Genomic DNA, 17,676 nt, shown 5'->3' with positions numbered 1-17,676 from the left:
TGCCAGATTTTAGTCAGGATAGCTTACAGAGAATAAATGCTCTGCAAAGGGTGTAGGTTTTTCCAGGTTAGTAAAGAAATTCTACTTTTCAAAAAGGTTATCCATTACTCACAGATAAAGAATAGACTGAATTAATGAGTATTCATATAAGCTATTTTCTAAGCCTTATAGATCAAGAATATGTGTAAATGCATCCAGCTAGTAATATTAGGATATTTTTAGCTTCATTATTTTTCTTGTTATATTCAATTTTCCTGAAGTTTTTAGTAATATATTAAGAGTAAAATCTAACTTTCCTTCTTCCTCCTTCCTGTGTCCTAATACTTAAGATCAATAAAACGAAAGTTGCTCAGTCAAATAAAAATATATAGTGTGTATATGCACAGAGGCACACACACACATACATACACACACAAATGAACACAGGTACACATAAACACCACCAAACAAAATTTATTTTAGAATTGCATCAATTAAAGAATGAATCAATCCAAGAAAAAGATGAAAAACATTATCTCAGCTATGCCCTAAGCTAATTCCTTTCTTGTCCTCTTGTCTTATATTCTAACAAATGAAAGTCTCTCTATTTGGCCTAGTCTATAGTGTTTCTCAGGCTCTAAGTGCGTTTTCTCCAAATAACCATAGTAACTCTATGTTTGTTGTTTTACAAAGCATTTTTCCACCCATTTTCTGTATTTAATATAACAGCCTTATGGGACAGGAACACCTAAAGAAGAACTGGACAGTTTCTCTGAGCATTTCCTTTTGCTAGAAAAGTTCAGAATAATAAGAAAGCAACACTAATAACAGCTGCCATTTATTAAACATTTATTACTATCGAAGAGTTTTTAAGCACAAAAATATTTCTTATTCCTCACAACATTGAAAAGAGATATTACTTTATTTTATAAATCAGTAAGGAATGCTCTGAGGTTAACATTCTCAGGGTTATACACATAGTAGTGGCAGAATTGGGGGCTGAACCTAAATTGATCTTTTCCTGAAACCAGAAGGATTTTCTTCTATTTCAGCCCACTCCCTTACTAATGGTTCTCACTTAATGTTTGCTGAGTGAAACCTAATACTCAGACATGCTCTTTTCAAATGAGCTCAATAGCAGATGTCAGTTCAAATCCCTTAGGTAGTTAGAATTAAGTAGAAATGGTTGGAAATTTCCTTACTGACTATGAGTAATAGTGAGGCCATCTGGGTAACATACAAACCCATTCACACCAATTCTTCTCCAAATGCCCCAGAAGCATTATTACTTAGCAGAGCAGGCCAAAGAAGTTTAACTAGCTGCTTTAAAGGAAAGGTGGGGAAAGAGGAGCTTTGCTCTAGCATGGTCAGGTCATTCTACTGCCAGTACCGTCCTGGAAGGGTCTGGTTTCAACAGGTGTCAGTCCAGGGACTATTACAAAGAAGGAAAGGGAAAGATAGGGCAAGCACACTTTTTAAAAAGTCTTTCCTTATTTATTCATAAGTTGAAAGGAAAGAGTGTTGGCAGAATGTGAGTGTTCTATATCAAGAAAGGAAATAAAACAATTGAATTAGTGCAGTGTTTTCACTGTTCTGGTAAGAATGAAATACATGGGTATATTCAAACTAAATGCTCTATTTATATACGCAGTTTAAACTGGTATTTCTCAATATAAAGATATATGATGAAATGATAAAATTCATGCCAATAATTTAAATTAAAATCTTCTTTATTTAGAACATTAAATAGCAAATAAAAACACCATAAGAAGCTGAAGAGGGTCTGTCAAAGGAAGACCACCAATCTACCGCCAGGAGTCGATTTCAGTTCCCCTAAATATCCAAGCATGAGGGAATGCTGGCAATGTGAACATTCAATGGCAAAGTAGCTGAGGATTCTGTAGACGAGGTTGTCATACTCATCATTAATGGAAGTAATAGTAATCAAGTGCTATAAGCATTCTTTTTTTTTTTTTTTCATAAGTTCCAGGGTGCATGTGCATACATTCTAAATGCTGGTCTGTTAAACCTATGTGCAAATTTTCAAGGACTACTCCAAAAGATAATAGCAGCAAGCCCACATTCAAATGCTGGAGAAAAGGAATGGGCTCATGGCAATGAGGGAGTTAGATAATGCTTATAAATCACACTTGGGAGGCATTTTCTTCATGTTCACAGAATCTGTAACACCCCTTTGCAGCAGAGTATGGCGTGTTTCATTTTTTATTTTTCTAAGTTAAGTAACAAGTTTAGAGTATATCTAAAATTTATTGGATACTAATTGTGTCCCAGGGCCTATGTTTAGAACATTTATTTGCACTGTCTTATTTAATCCTTACAACAAGCCTATGGGGAAAATTTCATCATTACTCTATGTATTACATGAGGAAATTGAAGATTAAAGAAGTCAAGCATCAATAGCCATGTGGCTGTTAAGTGGACCTCTGAGATCCTAGAACAGGTCAATCTGACTCCAGACTCCTTTAGCACACACTGCATTATTTGATAAGAACATAAGGGAGTTGCCCAGAGCATCTAACCTCAAACCTATCTCTATTAATTCCAAAGTCCTTTATTTTTCCATACCCACATCTTCCTCTATATTGAATCTTGTAGTGGATTTTATTAAATGAAGTGTGGATTTTCCCTAAGAATGTCTACATGAAGTTATTTACCACAAGATGGTTTTCATCCAGATAGAGGTATATCTATCAGGAATAAATATTTTCTGAGCACTTACCATCTGCCCCACACTACAGTACACCGTTGAGTTCACTGAAATGAACCTGATGGCTTCTGGAATTCCAGGCAGCAACATGTTTCTCTAAATCCAGTGAAAATAGGAACTCATAACATCTTCAGCTTACATATTTACTATTAACAGGAAGGGGGAAATAAAATGATTTCATTTCCCTTTGCGCTGTTTGAGGAGCAGTAAAGCCCAGCGTCTTGACTTTGAGTCATACACCTTGAATGGTAGGTTGGGCAAACTGGTGGTCACCTTCAGGTCCCAACCTGTACAGCAACCCACCTTGGAAAGCCTCATCATTCAGGGAGGTAAGTGTGCCAGGCTCCACAAACCTGGACTTGCTGGTGAAAAGTCTCTCCAGCCAAGAACAGCACAGCCAGGAAAGGGTAGTGGGAGGTAGAAAGCAAGCTCAGAGCTGGCAAGTGGGCAGAGTGAGTCATCTCTTTGATGTGGAGTGGTTATTCCAAACACAGCAAAGGTGAGCAAGCATTTCCTTCCTCTGACTACCCTAACTACAGTGGCAACAGCCCCTTAATGTAGGAAACTGAGTCACAGGCTAGGGAGGTTTCAGAGACACAGGAGGAAAATTGCTAGACTATACTGTAATACCAATTTTACTATGATAAATTTAGTGTCAGCCTGGTAAAATATCATTCTGCCTTATTTGCATAAATTAATTTTCCCTTGTTTCCACAACCTTTGCTCATTGCTCTCTATTCTTAGTAGGGATGCCAATTAAGAGATGTACACATAGAGCAAGACCTTTCAGCAGAATTAACTCTTTAAAGGAATCAGTGAATGTGAGTGAAAAGAAGACCGGGATTGCCTTATTAAGAGAATGAAAACACCATAAAGAAAAGATTATTAAACCCACTGGTGGTTCTGGGAATGCCTGGTTTTTTCATAAGAACAGTTTGGTATACTGGGTCAAGCTAGAATTCGCCTGCCTCAGCCTAAATGGATTGAGTTCATTTGCAGAAAACAGAGGAAAAGCACGCTGTTTCCACTGGTTTCAACTTGGAGCAGGATTGTCTCTTGGTGTCTCAGCATGGGGCCTTCTTTACTCTCCCTGGAAGCAAGGTCCAGAAACATAAGGGCTATGTTTTCTAGACTCCTTATAAGTAGTGCTCTGGTTTAGGGTCTTCTAACAAGAAACACATGCACGAGAAGGTGGAAGACAAGGCACCGTTATTGCCCTGGAGTTAGTGAGCAGGTACAAGGTCATTGGCAGACAGCAGATCTGAGGTTTTGCCAGTGACTTTTGGGGGTCTGCCTGAAAATCATCTACTTAGGTGCCTCAGGCAACTGAGACAAGTGATGAAGGTTCCTTGCAACTCCTGCCCTACCTGAGTTCCTGAATATTTGTGGCAGTTGCCCTGATGTTTTTGTCTTACAATGTTCTGTAAACCCTAAGTTAAATTACTTCCTTATTGAATAGCTAAAGAGGTTTCTGTTTTAAACTAAACCCTACCTGTCACATACTTCAAAGGGGCAAATAAGGTATCCAAATAATTCACATTTCATAAATTATTAAGGATCTATTTTTATGTACGAATTCATCTTTTTCAAATGTTTATATTTTCATTGTGTACAAATTCTTGTAGCAATGACTTACAAAATTTACTATGGAGTCATGAAATATATTTCATGCTTCTCATGATACCTGTTGTATATTAACATATGTTCATCTATCCTATGTCCTCAAAGAGTTCTATATGTTTAGTCTGTTCTTATGTCAGAGAATACAAACATACATACACGCACAACCTGAATTTTATTTTGTAAATTTAGTTGGCTTTGTCTGAATCTTTTCTGAGCAAAGAGTAGGAGAGATCGAAATGCCTGAATTCTTAACAATAGCATCCAAAATTTTGACTCATGTAGGCCAGAGTAAAGAGGCAAGGTGAGTCTTTCAGAGAAAATATAATCTTCATGAATTAACTTTTTTTCCTTCACAAAGATCAGGCTTAATCTTTGCTCCCTCTTGCCTCTCTCATATTTATTTTCGTTCCCCAAACAGCAAAGGAAATATGCTTAATTTTAGACTTACCTGAATCTCAACATTGTGGGTAAGGGGACTTGTTCTGAGCAGTTTAAATTCTAAGGCCTCATGATTATTGAATAAACATTGAATGAAAATGGAGTGAATAAAATATCATGAGATTAATAAGTTTGACATGGTTGCATATGCTTTAGTTTGCTTATGTAGAACATTATAACTGAAAGAAATGCTCTGCAATTTTGTGGATGATGTCATTTGATTATTTGACTTTCCTAGAAAGGAAGAGTTTAGATGTTCACTGCCCAAACTATATCACCTCTCTTTCCTTTGGGTGTGCTGTAAGATTTTCAGTGTAAATAAGATGTCAAAAATTGGAAGCCCAAACCACAGAACAAAGATGGCTTGCAGATTCATCTATGTATTCATTCATTCATTCATTTAAAAAATCATTAATGAAGTTTATATTATATGCCAGCCTCTGTTCTAGGCACTGGGGACATAGCCATGAGCAAAATAAACTAAAATCCCTGTCTTCGAGTAGTTTACATTCTATTGTTGGAAGAGATAGAAAACAAATCAAATAAATAAAATTCATAATATTAGATGAAGACAAGAGTTTTTGAGCAAAATCAAGCAGGAAAGGAAGTAAGGGGAGAGGATACGATTTCAAATAGGGCAGTCAAGGAATGTCTCACTGAGGTGAAGACATTTAAGAAAAGACATGAAGAAGATGAAGGAATGAGCTATGTGGCTATGTAGGGAAAGGGTTCTCCTGGTGAGGAAAGTGCTGGTACAGTGGCCTTGAGACAGGAGAGTGCAGTGCACAGCTCAGGAACAGCTGGGTCAATGTGGTGGTGGCAGAGTGAGTAAGAAATTGGTAGGAGGGCTGTAGGAAGGAGGTTAGAGAAGTAGCAAGCACCCGTTTGTAGCCATTATAAAGACTTGGGAAATGATGTGTTCTGTTAACTCAAACACAGTTTAAAAGTAATGTATTTCATAACATTTGATTTCTAATACCCCTAAGATTTGGCAATACTACACTGTACATTACCACATTATGACAGCAAAGCTGAGCAGTAGTTGTCCCTTGATATGGTTTCAGGGCTTTCCAGTGCTTCCTTTTTCTTTTCTTTGACAAGATCACACGCTGTCACTCAGACTGCAGTACAATAGCACAATCTCAGCTCACTGCAACCTCCGCCTCTCAGGCTCAAGCCATCCTCCCTTCGCAGCCTCCTGAGTACTTGGGACTATAGGTGCATGTCACTATACCTGTCTAATTTTTGTATTTTTAGTAGAGATAGGGTTTTGCCATGTTGCCTGGGCTGGTTTTGAACTCTGGGCTCAAGCGATCCGCCTGCCTCAGCCTCTCAAAGTGCTGAGATTACAGGCGTGAGCCACTGCGCTCTGCCTCCAGTGCTTCCTATTTCCGATATTCTCACACTTGGCCTGCTTTATTAGGACCTAAATTGATTTTTGTTTTGTGTCTTTATAAATGAGGGGTCAATTGGCAGCTGCCTTACTTAGTCCCTTCATAGCCAAAATGTTGATGGAAGGACTCTAGGCCTTGGGAGATACAGTCCTGGCAAGCGGCTCCTTTTGGCTCCCTTTGGAGTCCACATTGTTCTGTGAATGACCACAAGCCACATGTATTAACACATGACAAAATTTGCTGTCTCATCACAGCACTACACATCCAGGTGTCTGCCACCTGTGCACTCAGGAAGACATGTGGCTGTGGGCCAGCACATCATCAACTCAGTTGTTTTAGTTTCACTTTGGACATTCAGAGCTGCCTTATGATATGAGGAGAAGTTTTTAAATAGTTTGTTTTTGTACTCAGAGTTCAGCTTTATTTACAGATAACATTGTGGAATAGAGTTTAATTGTGTATCCATGTGTATGTGTGTGGTTGACATGAACAAGGAGAGAGAGTAAAAGAAAGGGTGTTGTCCATGATCAAATCAAAATAAAATATACTGATTCTTCCATATTTGTGGCATACTTGATCCTCTGCTAACTACCAATAACCGGGATTTGATCTGGACTGGTTGGAAAGTCCACAAGGTCTAAAAATGATCAAATGTCCTCTCTATGGATGATTTTCTTTTCTTAAATATACTACAAAATCTATTCATCCACACCTGATGACTCAGAAGCTATTATATTTTTGTCTTCCTAATTCTGGTAGCCAAAAGTTAGGGTTGAGTCAGTCAAATGTTTCCAAAATGAGTTACAGAATGTACACTTACTCATAATAAATGTCATTGTATACAGCAGACTTGTTCTGGGGCAGCACCAACTTGTGCCTGGGACATTTATGTATTTCATTTTTTTTAATGAAATGAACATGAGTAAGAATTACTTTTATAGCTAACCTGACCCATAATAAATCTTCTTTAAAGAATAACATTTAAATCATAGCTTGGAAAATTCAAGTTGAAAACTTCAGAGTAAATTTAACTCAAAAACATTTAAGGTGACAAAGAGACACGGATATTTAATAATTTCTTTAGAACGATTCAGGTGGATAACGGATTCACCCTCAAATGACTGGCTTTGATACTTCTCCCCTCGAGTAAGAAAAATTCTTTAAAAAGCAGGAACTGCATTTTAAACTGGTTTTAAAGGGGGTTCCTTGTTTGTTTAGGAATTATGGTTTCTCTAGCTCAGCAAGAGCTCAGTCACCAAACATACAGAAAGAGACTCCGCAGTGAAAAACACTAAAATAACAGAATCTCATTGGGTATGAGTAAAAGTAAAGGTAGTTGCAGCTATGGCTATAGTAAAAGTAAGCAGAAAACTGAACATTTAGCAAATGAATACACTGTAAATTGTTCATTTGAAAAATGCAAGACGTATTTGTTACAATTCAGTGTCCACTGTTGACTTCCTAAAATGGATTTCATGGGAGAGAGACCCAGAGCCAGAGATTTGTGTGCTGGAAGTTTATTGTGGTACTTTTGGGAGTAAGACCCAGGAGAGAGTGAAAAACTGGCAGAGAAAGAAGTTGATCTGCAATTCAACAGCAATGAAGGCCACAGTCAGTCCTGTGGGGAGCTCTGGAGCTGGGATGGCCTTTCAGAATTGTCCTAAATTGAGGCAAGGAGCTCTCTTTGGCTGAAGGCATTTCTGAGGCAGGGACTCATTTGTAAACCTTCAACAGCTAATGTGGCAGCTGGGGCAATAAATGTCTCAGTCATGAATAGGAAATTTGGTGAGGGCATTCAGCATCCACTACAGTTAATATAGTCTCATCTTTCAAAGACAAGAGACGCTATGGCAGTCAAAATGGTGAATGATGCATAGACCTCACTGGATTAACACCACATAGTTAGTATCACAGGAAATATGGTATGTTGTGTAATTTGGATGCCAAAAACCTGAGATCAAATTGTAGCTTGATCATTTATTAGCTGCAGACAAGGCAAGCTACATAATTTGTAGGGCCCATTACAAAATGAAAATGTGGACTCCCTTATTAAAAAGGTAGAAAAAGAGTGCCATTAAAAGTACTAAAATAAAAGCTTTCTTCTTCCTTTGACAGACCCTCTTCAGCTTCTTACGGTGTTTTTATTTGCTATTTAATGTTCTAAATAAAGAAGATTTTAATTTAAATTATTGGCATGAATTTTATCATTTCATCATATATCTTTATATTGAGCAATACCAGTTTAAAATGCAAATATAAGAGCAATTACTTTGAATACACCCATATATTTTATTCTTACCAGAACAGTGAAAACACTGCACTAATTCAACTGTTTTATTTCATTTCTTGATATAGAACACTCACATTCTGCCAACACTCTCTCCTTTCAACTTATGAATAAATAAGGAAAGACTTCTTAAAAAGTGTGCATTGCCCTATCTTTCTCTTTCCTTCTGTGTTATAATTTTCAGCATAAAGGATTGGCTCGTACAGGGAAGTAACATAAGTACACAAGACTTCTTGGTTGTTTGTGTTACTTAGCACACCATTGCCCACTTTTTACATTTAAAGCAAATTCTGATTTGAATAGTAAGCTTGCTCAGTCATAGATATGACACACTTACTTTACACTGATTTTGAGTTTTACTGACCTCACACATTCCACAACAGAATTCTGTGCTCATGGGATGGCAAAGAGCACACACTGTGTGTAGCCCATCTGCTTATGCATATGCTCCCTTGTCCCATCTAACTTCACTTACAAAAAACAAATTCTATGCAGCTGCACAGATCATATCACTGACACTGACTATGAAGTTGACTCTAGCTATGGGACTTTGTAAATCATCCAATCCCTCTGAGCCTTAGTTTCCTAATCTGCAAAATTGGGATAATTATACTTAGCATGCAAATTTAAATAATTACCTGAGAACTAAGGAAACAATATATGTAAAATTGTTATACAAGGAGAGAAGAAAACTAATGTATACTGAGCTTCTGAGTCCTGCTTCAGCTATTCCAAAATACTTGCTCAAGATCATCCAAGACACCCTTTATCCCTTGAATCTTTGTAGATTTATTAGTCTTAGGAAATAATTTCTGCCTCTCTGAGTCCCTTCACCTGGTAATACTAACTCATTGTCAAATTCTACCTTTGATGCCACTTAACTTAACAAATGTTTATTAAGCACCTAATATGTGCCATGTGTTATGCAGGGGAGCAGAATGGGGTTCAAGTTAGCAACCATTCTCAAGACTGGTTAATTTCCCCTCTCCTTTGAACTTACCTCTGTCATAGCATGTATCACACTATGTTATATTGCCTGTTTGTATGTCTGCATCCCATCTATATTGTCTCCTTGATCTCCATCATAACTGTAGTACATACACTGTGCCTGGTATATAGTAGATACTCACTAAATATTTTTGATTGACCGAATGAATACTAGCCATTATTGGAATGCAAGGTGAAGAGGTTGATCAGCAGTTGAAAAGATGACCTGGATGAGGAGAGAGGAATGAACTGAAGAAATAAATTTGGATAAGAAATGTATTTCTTAGCATATAGACTACAGAAGTCATGGAAAAAGAGGGGACATTCCAGGGACAGTATGTATCAGAAGGAAGAAACCTGGGATGGAGCCTAAGCAACATGTACATATCAGGGGAGACATAAGTGGAAGGACCTGAGAAAAATACTAAACCAGTGCTCACAGTGAGGTAGGTGAAAGATCAGAAGAAGGTGTGATTTCTGAGAAATTAGATGAACTCATTGATTTTGGTGATTAAAAGATATAATACAATAAAGTAATTTCAGTGCTCAAAATGAACTTGATTAAAGGGTGAATATGATTTCAGGAGGATGTCAAATTAGGTTCATTGCACCATTTACATGAAGACAGAAATAGAGATTTAGGGTACTTGATAACAGAACTTGTATAGAATCTTAACTATTCTTGTGGCTTCAATGGGAGAAATTGCAAACAGCAAAGAAATATGGAAAAGAAAAGGTCCTTAGAAATGTCCAGACTTGAGGGCAATTGAAGGAACAGTCTACAAGTAGCAAGAGTAATTAAGAAGTGATAACTAGATCTAAGTAGACTGAAGTTCAACAAATGTGCCACCTTTAAAGTAAGCAATAACTTATGAAAGAGAGGCAGGAAGGATAGGTATTCCTAGAACAGCCTGTTGGGGAAGGAGAGCAGGAGGTTGCTAAAAGGTTCTTCAAATTCATAGCCAAAGTACCCTGCTGAGAATGAGGGTCTCACAAGTTCAGTCATTCTTGAAAGGAATGGGAAAGGCTTTTAGTCGTTAAATAGGAGAAGAATTGTCCAGAGATATGTCACAGAATTGACCTGTGGCATTAAGTGCCACAGGATCGTGGAAGGCTATAACATTGAAAATGTACTAAACCCACTATTGGGTGATTTCATCCAGCAGTACTCAGCAGGCTGTGAGTAGGAACAGAAAAGAATGAGCCATTAGATTTATCCAAGTCTGGCTGTTTACATGGTATGTGTCAGAAGGACAAGAGGACAAGATTTGATAGTTCTGATAAAAGAGGCTTGAAAATGATCAATCATATAGTTTAGTGTGAGTTAGAAAGAAAATACGACCAGAATAGACTTGGTAAATAGTAATAATAAGATACATAACACATAAGTTAATATTTATTGTGTTTTTATTTAAGCAGGCAGAATGCTACAATCTTCTTGTATGCTACCTAATTGAATACTTTCAACTATCCTGTGATATGGGAACTACCAGTAATATATATCACTTTGAAAATGAGGATGCTGAGGGTTAGCATGAATAAGCAACTTAGCAGCTTTTTCAGCCACTAGGTAGTAGAGCTTGGACTTGACTTCAGGTCTTTCAGCTCCAAAGTTGTTCCATTAAAGACCTATAAATATTAATGACAGCAAAGCAAAGATGAAGATGAAAGCAGAAGCTCCCTAGATGAATTGGAGGTTATGTTGAATGGACTGAATATTAGATTTTAAGATATTTCAGAGGTAGGTAGTCCATCCAGAAGATGAAAAGACCTAGAAAAGTTGGTGTGTGAAGGGACTTGTAGGGAAAGATACTGTTTCTGCCCAGGAAGGTGGATCCTGCCTCCAGGCATGGATATTGAGAAACATCCAATCATTTTCAATAAAATAGCATGTCTAAATTATATCCAAGCCACAATGCTACACTCAAATTCTCCCTTTTCCACACAGATATCTTCCCTGATTCTCTTTTCTGGAAAGAATTTATTCTTCCTTTGAACTCACATAATTCCATCTTTGCCTGGATCATAAAATAATATTTTGTTTATTTGTATATTTATCTTATTACCCCTGAGCCACATACCCATGAGTCTGTTTCATCCTTAAATTTTCTAAAGCCTCTAAGATAGTTTCTTGCATGTGTAAGAGGATCAATTTAAAAGATGTTGAAAAGACTAACAAATTAAAGCTTCAAACATTTTTGAACATTCAGATGGGAATTGAGTTTGATGTTTCTTTTCTGCCAAAATGTAGTATTTCTAGTGTTTTTATGTTCCTTGAATATTTGAGAGCCTTTTGAACAGAATATAAAGTTATACTGATTTTTAAATAATATTATTGCATTTCTCAACTGAATTTTGAAACTAATTATATGTTAGAGAGATTTCCTAACTGCAAGGTGATAGCATTGCAAATATTTTTTCCTATAAACCTATAAAACAAAAATATAGGATTTTTTCTATCGGAATCTACCTACCAGTAATCACAGCTATATGATTACTTCATATTGACTGACTAGCCTAAGCACTGGAAGATTGTACAGGCATTTAAAAATTATTAAAGCAATGTAAACAAATATGCTATAAACTCCATTTTTAATTGGTGTTTAATTTATTGAGAAAAATGAAGGTGAGATTTTGACACATTTCAGTTTATTCCACATTAAAAAGAAAAGTAAAACCAAGCTTCCAACTTTCATAAAAATTAATTTTCTTCTAAGGAGGAAAACTATTTTATTTGTGCTGTTACTGATGAATTTATATTTAACTATTAAATTATTGTTGTATTATAATTCTGAGCACGTTTCTATTGAATTTAAGGAAGGCCATTTGAGTTTAGTAAAACACCTGCAAATGCAGATGAGTGTGAAATGCTGGCTGCATCTGAGCACATTTAAGATAATGTGTTTATTACTCAATTAAAATCCCAAGTAATCTACTACTTATAAATTAGAAAAAGTTGCTGAATTAAAGCCTAGGTTATGATGCAAAATCAAACTCCTTTATTTGGTGAGTAGAAATGTGAACTTTCCAATATGGTATAAAAATCAAACATAGTTGCGGCCCTAGGCAGGGGCCTGGCCCTCCCATAGTGCCTTAAGTGGGCTCCTGGAGGTGACCACCCTGCAGGGGTTAGGGGCGCACTGGGGGTTACCAGGAGCGGCTCCTAGGTGTTCAGGCGCCCAGGAGCTCGAGGTCGCACTTTTGGGACACCCCCACCCCACTCCCTGCCTGGCCTTAGGACATGCCTGGAGGCAGGGTCCACCTTCCAGGGCAGAGGGTCTTTACTCTCCTCTCCATATCAGGGCAAAGGGCAGTGTTTGCCCCCAATCCAATCCCATTTCTGTTCCCTCCCTTGGACAAGGGGCATTGTGGGGGGTGAGAAGGATGGTCCTTCCTCTTGAGTCGGGAAAGTGCATAGGGGAACTATTTAGGGCTGAGAACTTGGGCAAAATGAGGAAAATGAGCGTAGGAACTGGTTTTGGGACGCTTTGGTGACTTGAAAGGTGGTCTGTCTCTTTGGGGAAAAGAGGGGAGGGTCTCCCACCACCGTGTATTGAGGCATGATGACAAGAAGGTGTCACATGCTGCTAGGACTGACCTCTTCAGCTCCATTTGCAGCCTCCCCATGGCCTGGAGGGGTGGAGGTCGGTAGAATGGGAGGACTTTGCCTCCTTTCAGGAAACAGACCGGCTTCTGGGCTGTCTCAATGCCTCCGGGGCTGGAGACTGGCTCCTCCCAAGATCGCAGCCAAAATTGGAGGTGATGCTGCAAACAGCACTCCTGATTTTGCTTTGTGGGGCGGGGGGAGGGTAATGAGACAGTTGGAAGATGGAGATCAACCAGAGAGCAAGAAGCTGGCTTCTCAGGGAGACGCAATCAGTTACCAACTTGGACCTATCCATCGTCCTCCAAGGACGTCAATGACAGAAGAGTACAAGGTCCCAGAGGGCATGGTGGGCCTGATCTTTGGCAGAGGGGGAGAACAAATTGACAAAATCCAACAGGATTCAGCCTGCAAAGTACAGATTACTCCAGACAGCAGTGGCCTACCCGAGCACAATGTGTCCTTGACAGGAGCCCCAGAATCTCTACAGAAAGCGAAGATGATGCTGGATGACATTATGTCTCGGGGTCATAGAAGGACCCCAGGACAGTTCCACAACTCCCACAGGGGCCAGAATGGTACCGTGCAGGACATGGTCCCTGTGGGGAAGGCCGGCCTGGTCATCGCTAACGGCGGGGAGACCATGAAACAGCTGCAGGAACGCGCTGGAGTGAAGATGATCTTAATTCAGGATGGTTCTCAGAATACCAATGTGGACAATCCTCTCCGGATCCCTGAGGATCCTTACAAAGTGCAGCAAGCCTGCGAGATGGTGATGGACATCCTCCAGGAACGTGACCAAGGCGGTTTTGGGGACCGGAAAGAGCAGGGATCTCGGATTGGCGGGGGCATCCATGTGCAGGTGCCCAGGCATTCTGTCGGCGTGGTTATTGGCCGGAAAGGAGAGATGATCAAGAAGATCCAGAATGACGCTGGTGTGAGGATACAGTTCAAGCAAGATGATGGGACAGGGCCCGAGAAGACTGCTCATATAATGGGGTCCCCAGACAGGTGCAAGCACGCAGCCCGGATCATCAACGACCTCCTCCAGAGCCTCAGGCGTGGCCCCCCCCAGGCCCTCCAGGGGGTCCAGGCATGCCCCCGGGGAGGCCGAGGAAGAGGCCAAGGCAACTGGGGGACCCTTGCGGGGAGATGACCTTCTCCATCCCCACTCACTAGTGCGGGCATCATGATCATCGTAGAGATCTCCCGGCAGCTACCACCCAACAGGGATCCCAACTTCAAGTTGTTCATTATCCAGGGTTCACCCCAGCAGATCCACCACACCAGGCAGCTTATCGAGGGGGCTCTTCAATCAGGGGCCACCTGGGCTCCCCCGCATGCCAGGGGGCTCCCTCCTCACCAGGGCCGGGGCAATACCTACCCTTAGTGGCAACCACCTGCTCCTCACGACCCAAGCAAAGCAGCTGCGGCTACCGCGGACCCCAACGCCACATGGGCCACCTACTACTCACACTACCACCAGCAGTCCCCGGGCGGGCGCGACGCCGGACCCCGGGGCTCCACCCGCTCAAGGTGAGCCCCCTCAGTCCCCGCCCACCGGCCAGTCGGACTACACTAAGGCCTGGGAAGAGTATTACAAAAAGATCGGCCAGCAGCCCCAGCAGCCGGAAGCGCCCGGCAGCACGACTACACCGAGGCCTGGGAAGAGTACTACAAGAAGCAGGCGCAAGTGGCCCCCGGAGCGGGTCCAGGAGCTCCTCCAGGCTCCCAGCTAGACTACAGTGCAGCCTGGGGAGAATATCACAGACAGCAAACCGCTAACTACGGACAGATCCCAGGTCCCGGTGGCCCCCAGCCACCGCCCACGCAGCAGGGACAGCAACAGGCTCAATGAATCGAATGAATGTGAACTTCATCCGTGAAACATCTTTTTTTTTTTTTTCATTTTTTTTTTTTTCTGTTTGGGGGCTTCGGTTTTGCTTGGCGAGAGAGCGATGGCTGCCGTGAGGAGTATTGGGGAGCCCTTGAGGCAAGCACGGGGGCTCAGGGGAATGGGAGTGTGCCAAGCCCTCACTCTCTCGCCCGCTCTGAGTCTCACATACTTTTTCTTTCAAAATTGGGATCCTTCAGGTTGAGCTAGCCAGAGAAGATGGCGAGATCTAAATATCTGCCAAAAAAGAAACCTTACAAATTAAAAAAACAAAGAGCAAAGCAGAAGTTATTAAGTTTTATGTATATGTATGTATGTATACATAAAAGTCTCTATTCTCCACCCCTCGGCATTCCTGAACCTGCCTCTCTGACAATAAAGCAATTCAATTTCTCCCACCCTCGGCCCTCTTGTGTTTAAAATAAACTTCTAAAAAGAAAAAAAAAAAAAATCAAATATAGTTAACATTGATTTTATTTTCTAGTTTGACAACTCAAGTCTTCATTTCCAAGCATGGCAATCATGTTATTGTGCTGAGGATGCCCTAAGAAAATACCACAGACTGGATGGCTTCAACAGAAATTTATTCTCACAGTTCTGAAGACCAAGAAGTCCAAAATCATGGTGCTGGCCAATTCAGTTTCTGGTAAGGGCTCTCTTCCTGGCTTGCTGAGGCTGCCTTCTCACTGTGTCCCCACATGGTGGAGAGAGACAGCTCTGGTGTCTCTTCCTTTTCTTGTAAGGGCACCAGTTCTATCAAATTATGGCCCCACCCTTGCAGCCTCATTTAATTTTTATTAGTACCTTATAGGCCCTAGCTCCAACTACTGTACTGTCACACTGGGAGTTGGGCTTCAACATATAAATTTTGGGAGGATTACAAACATTTAGTCCATAACAACAATTACATTAATTTATTAAATTAGGTATCTCTTCTATTAATTTGCCTAGCTATTGGCCTATTTAAGTTGTTCTCAAATAGATTACATAATGTTTAAGAAAATACCAATGCCTAGGGCCCACTTAGAGAAATTTTGATTTAACTGATCTGAGATTAGCATTTTTGTTCTTGCTGCTGTTTTGTTCTTAGCAGCATTAGCATTTTTGTTCTTGCTGCTGTTGTCTTTGTTATTGATGAGCTGCTCATTTGGAAAAAAAAGTGACTTTATGTACTTTATTCAGTCATCTATATCTAAAATATATCTGAGTTGCCCAATACATCTTTTTTAATTGAGGTAAAATTGACACACAATGAAATCTAAAGATTAATATAATTAAATGAGTTTTCATAAATATATAGACCTATATGAATATTATCCAAACAAGACACAGAATATTTCTGTCACCACAGAAATCTCTATAATTTCCTCCTCCAGGAAACCCTCTTCCTTCTGAGCAATCATAGTTCTGATTTTTTTCACCATAAATTAATTTTACCTATTCTTGAAATTCATATAAATGGCACCATGCAGTATGTACTCTTTTGTGTCTATTTTGTTTCATTTTGATAATTTAGATTCATCTATATTGTTGCATTCTTATTTGTTCTCTTTAATTGCTATCTAGTACTTTATTGCATGAATATATCATTATTTGTATATCCATTATCCACACTGTTTCCAGTTTGGAGCTATTATGAATAAGTTAGTATAAACTTTTTTATGCATGCTGTTTTATGGGCACATGTACTTGTTTTTCTTAGGTGTATGCCATGGAGTGGAACTGCTAGACTGTAGGGTAGATGAAAGTTGAACCTTATAAGAAACTGCCAAGTACTTTTCCAAAACATTTGTGTCATTTTACACTTTCAGCAGTAATGTATGAAGGATCCAGTTGCTCCATATTGTTTTGTTGACTGTCATGGTAGCTCTTTAACTTTCACCATTTTAGCTGGTATGAAATGGTATCACTGTGGCTTTCATTTGGATTTATCTTTTCATGTGCTTATTGGTCATGCATGCATCCTCTATTTTGTATATTCAAGTATTTTGCCTATTGTTTTAAAATTAGAGTTTTTCAATGAGATCACTTGGACACGGGAAGGGGAACATCATACACCGGGGCCTGTTGTGGGGAAGGGGGAGGGGGGAGGGATGGCATTGGGAGTTATACCTGATGTAAATGACAAGTTGATGAGTGCTGACGAGTTGATGGGTGCAGCACACCAACATGGCACATGTATACATATGTAACAAACCTGCACGTTGTGCACATGTACCCTAGAACTTAAAGTATAATAAAAAATAAATAAATAATAAAATAAAATTAGGTTTTTTATCTTTTTATTATTCATTCGAAGCAGTTTTTATATGCTCTGGATAAAAATCCTTTGCATTTCAAACATTTTTTCCCAGTCTGGCCTTTACTTTTCATTTTCTTAATGTACCAGCTTTTAGAAAAGTTTGCCAGATGCAGTCATAGAACTATTACTTTCTGCCATATTTCAGGCCCATGTTTCTCTCCTTTTCTCCAGTGTTTCTAGATAAGAATTAACACTGTTTGACAAATTTGTTTCATACATGCTCGTTCATTTAATAAGTTGACAATTGTGTTGAATTTGGGTCACTTTCTATTTGACCCTTTTGTCTCAATTTTGGTGCAAGCTAGAGCTTAAACTTGAGTAAAGCATGGCATATTCTGGATGGTATACTAGATTACAGTCCAGTTGGATGTTAAATGAATCCAAACGTTATCACTTCTTATTTTAATAAATTGCTTTCAATAAAAAATTCTCCAAAATCC

At 39.5% G+C, this 17,676-nt stretch overlaps 1 pseudogene; it reads left to right on the top strand.

The window, feature by feature from the left end:
* The first annotated feature begins 12,194 nt into the window (after positions 1–12,194).
* On the top strand, positions 12,195–15,323 carry LOC710261 (far upstream element-binding protein 2 pseudogene; annotated as a pseudogene).
* The last annotated feature ends 2,353 nt before the right edge of the window (positions 15,324–17,676 follow it).

The sequence above is a fragment of the Macaca mulatta genome, chromosome 15 (genome assembly GCF_049350105.2).
Source record: "Macaca mulatta isolate MMU2019108-1 chromosome 15, T2T-MMU8v2.0, whole genome shotgun sequence".
Taxonomy (NCBI): Eukaryota; Metazoa; Chordata; class Mammalia; order Primates; family Cercopithecidae; genus Macaca; species Macaca mulatta.
The sequence above is the reverse complement of the archived record's forward strand: the minus strand, read 5'-3'. Positions and strand labels throughout refer to the sequence as shown.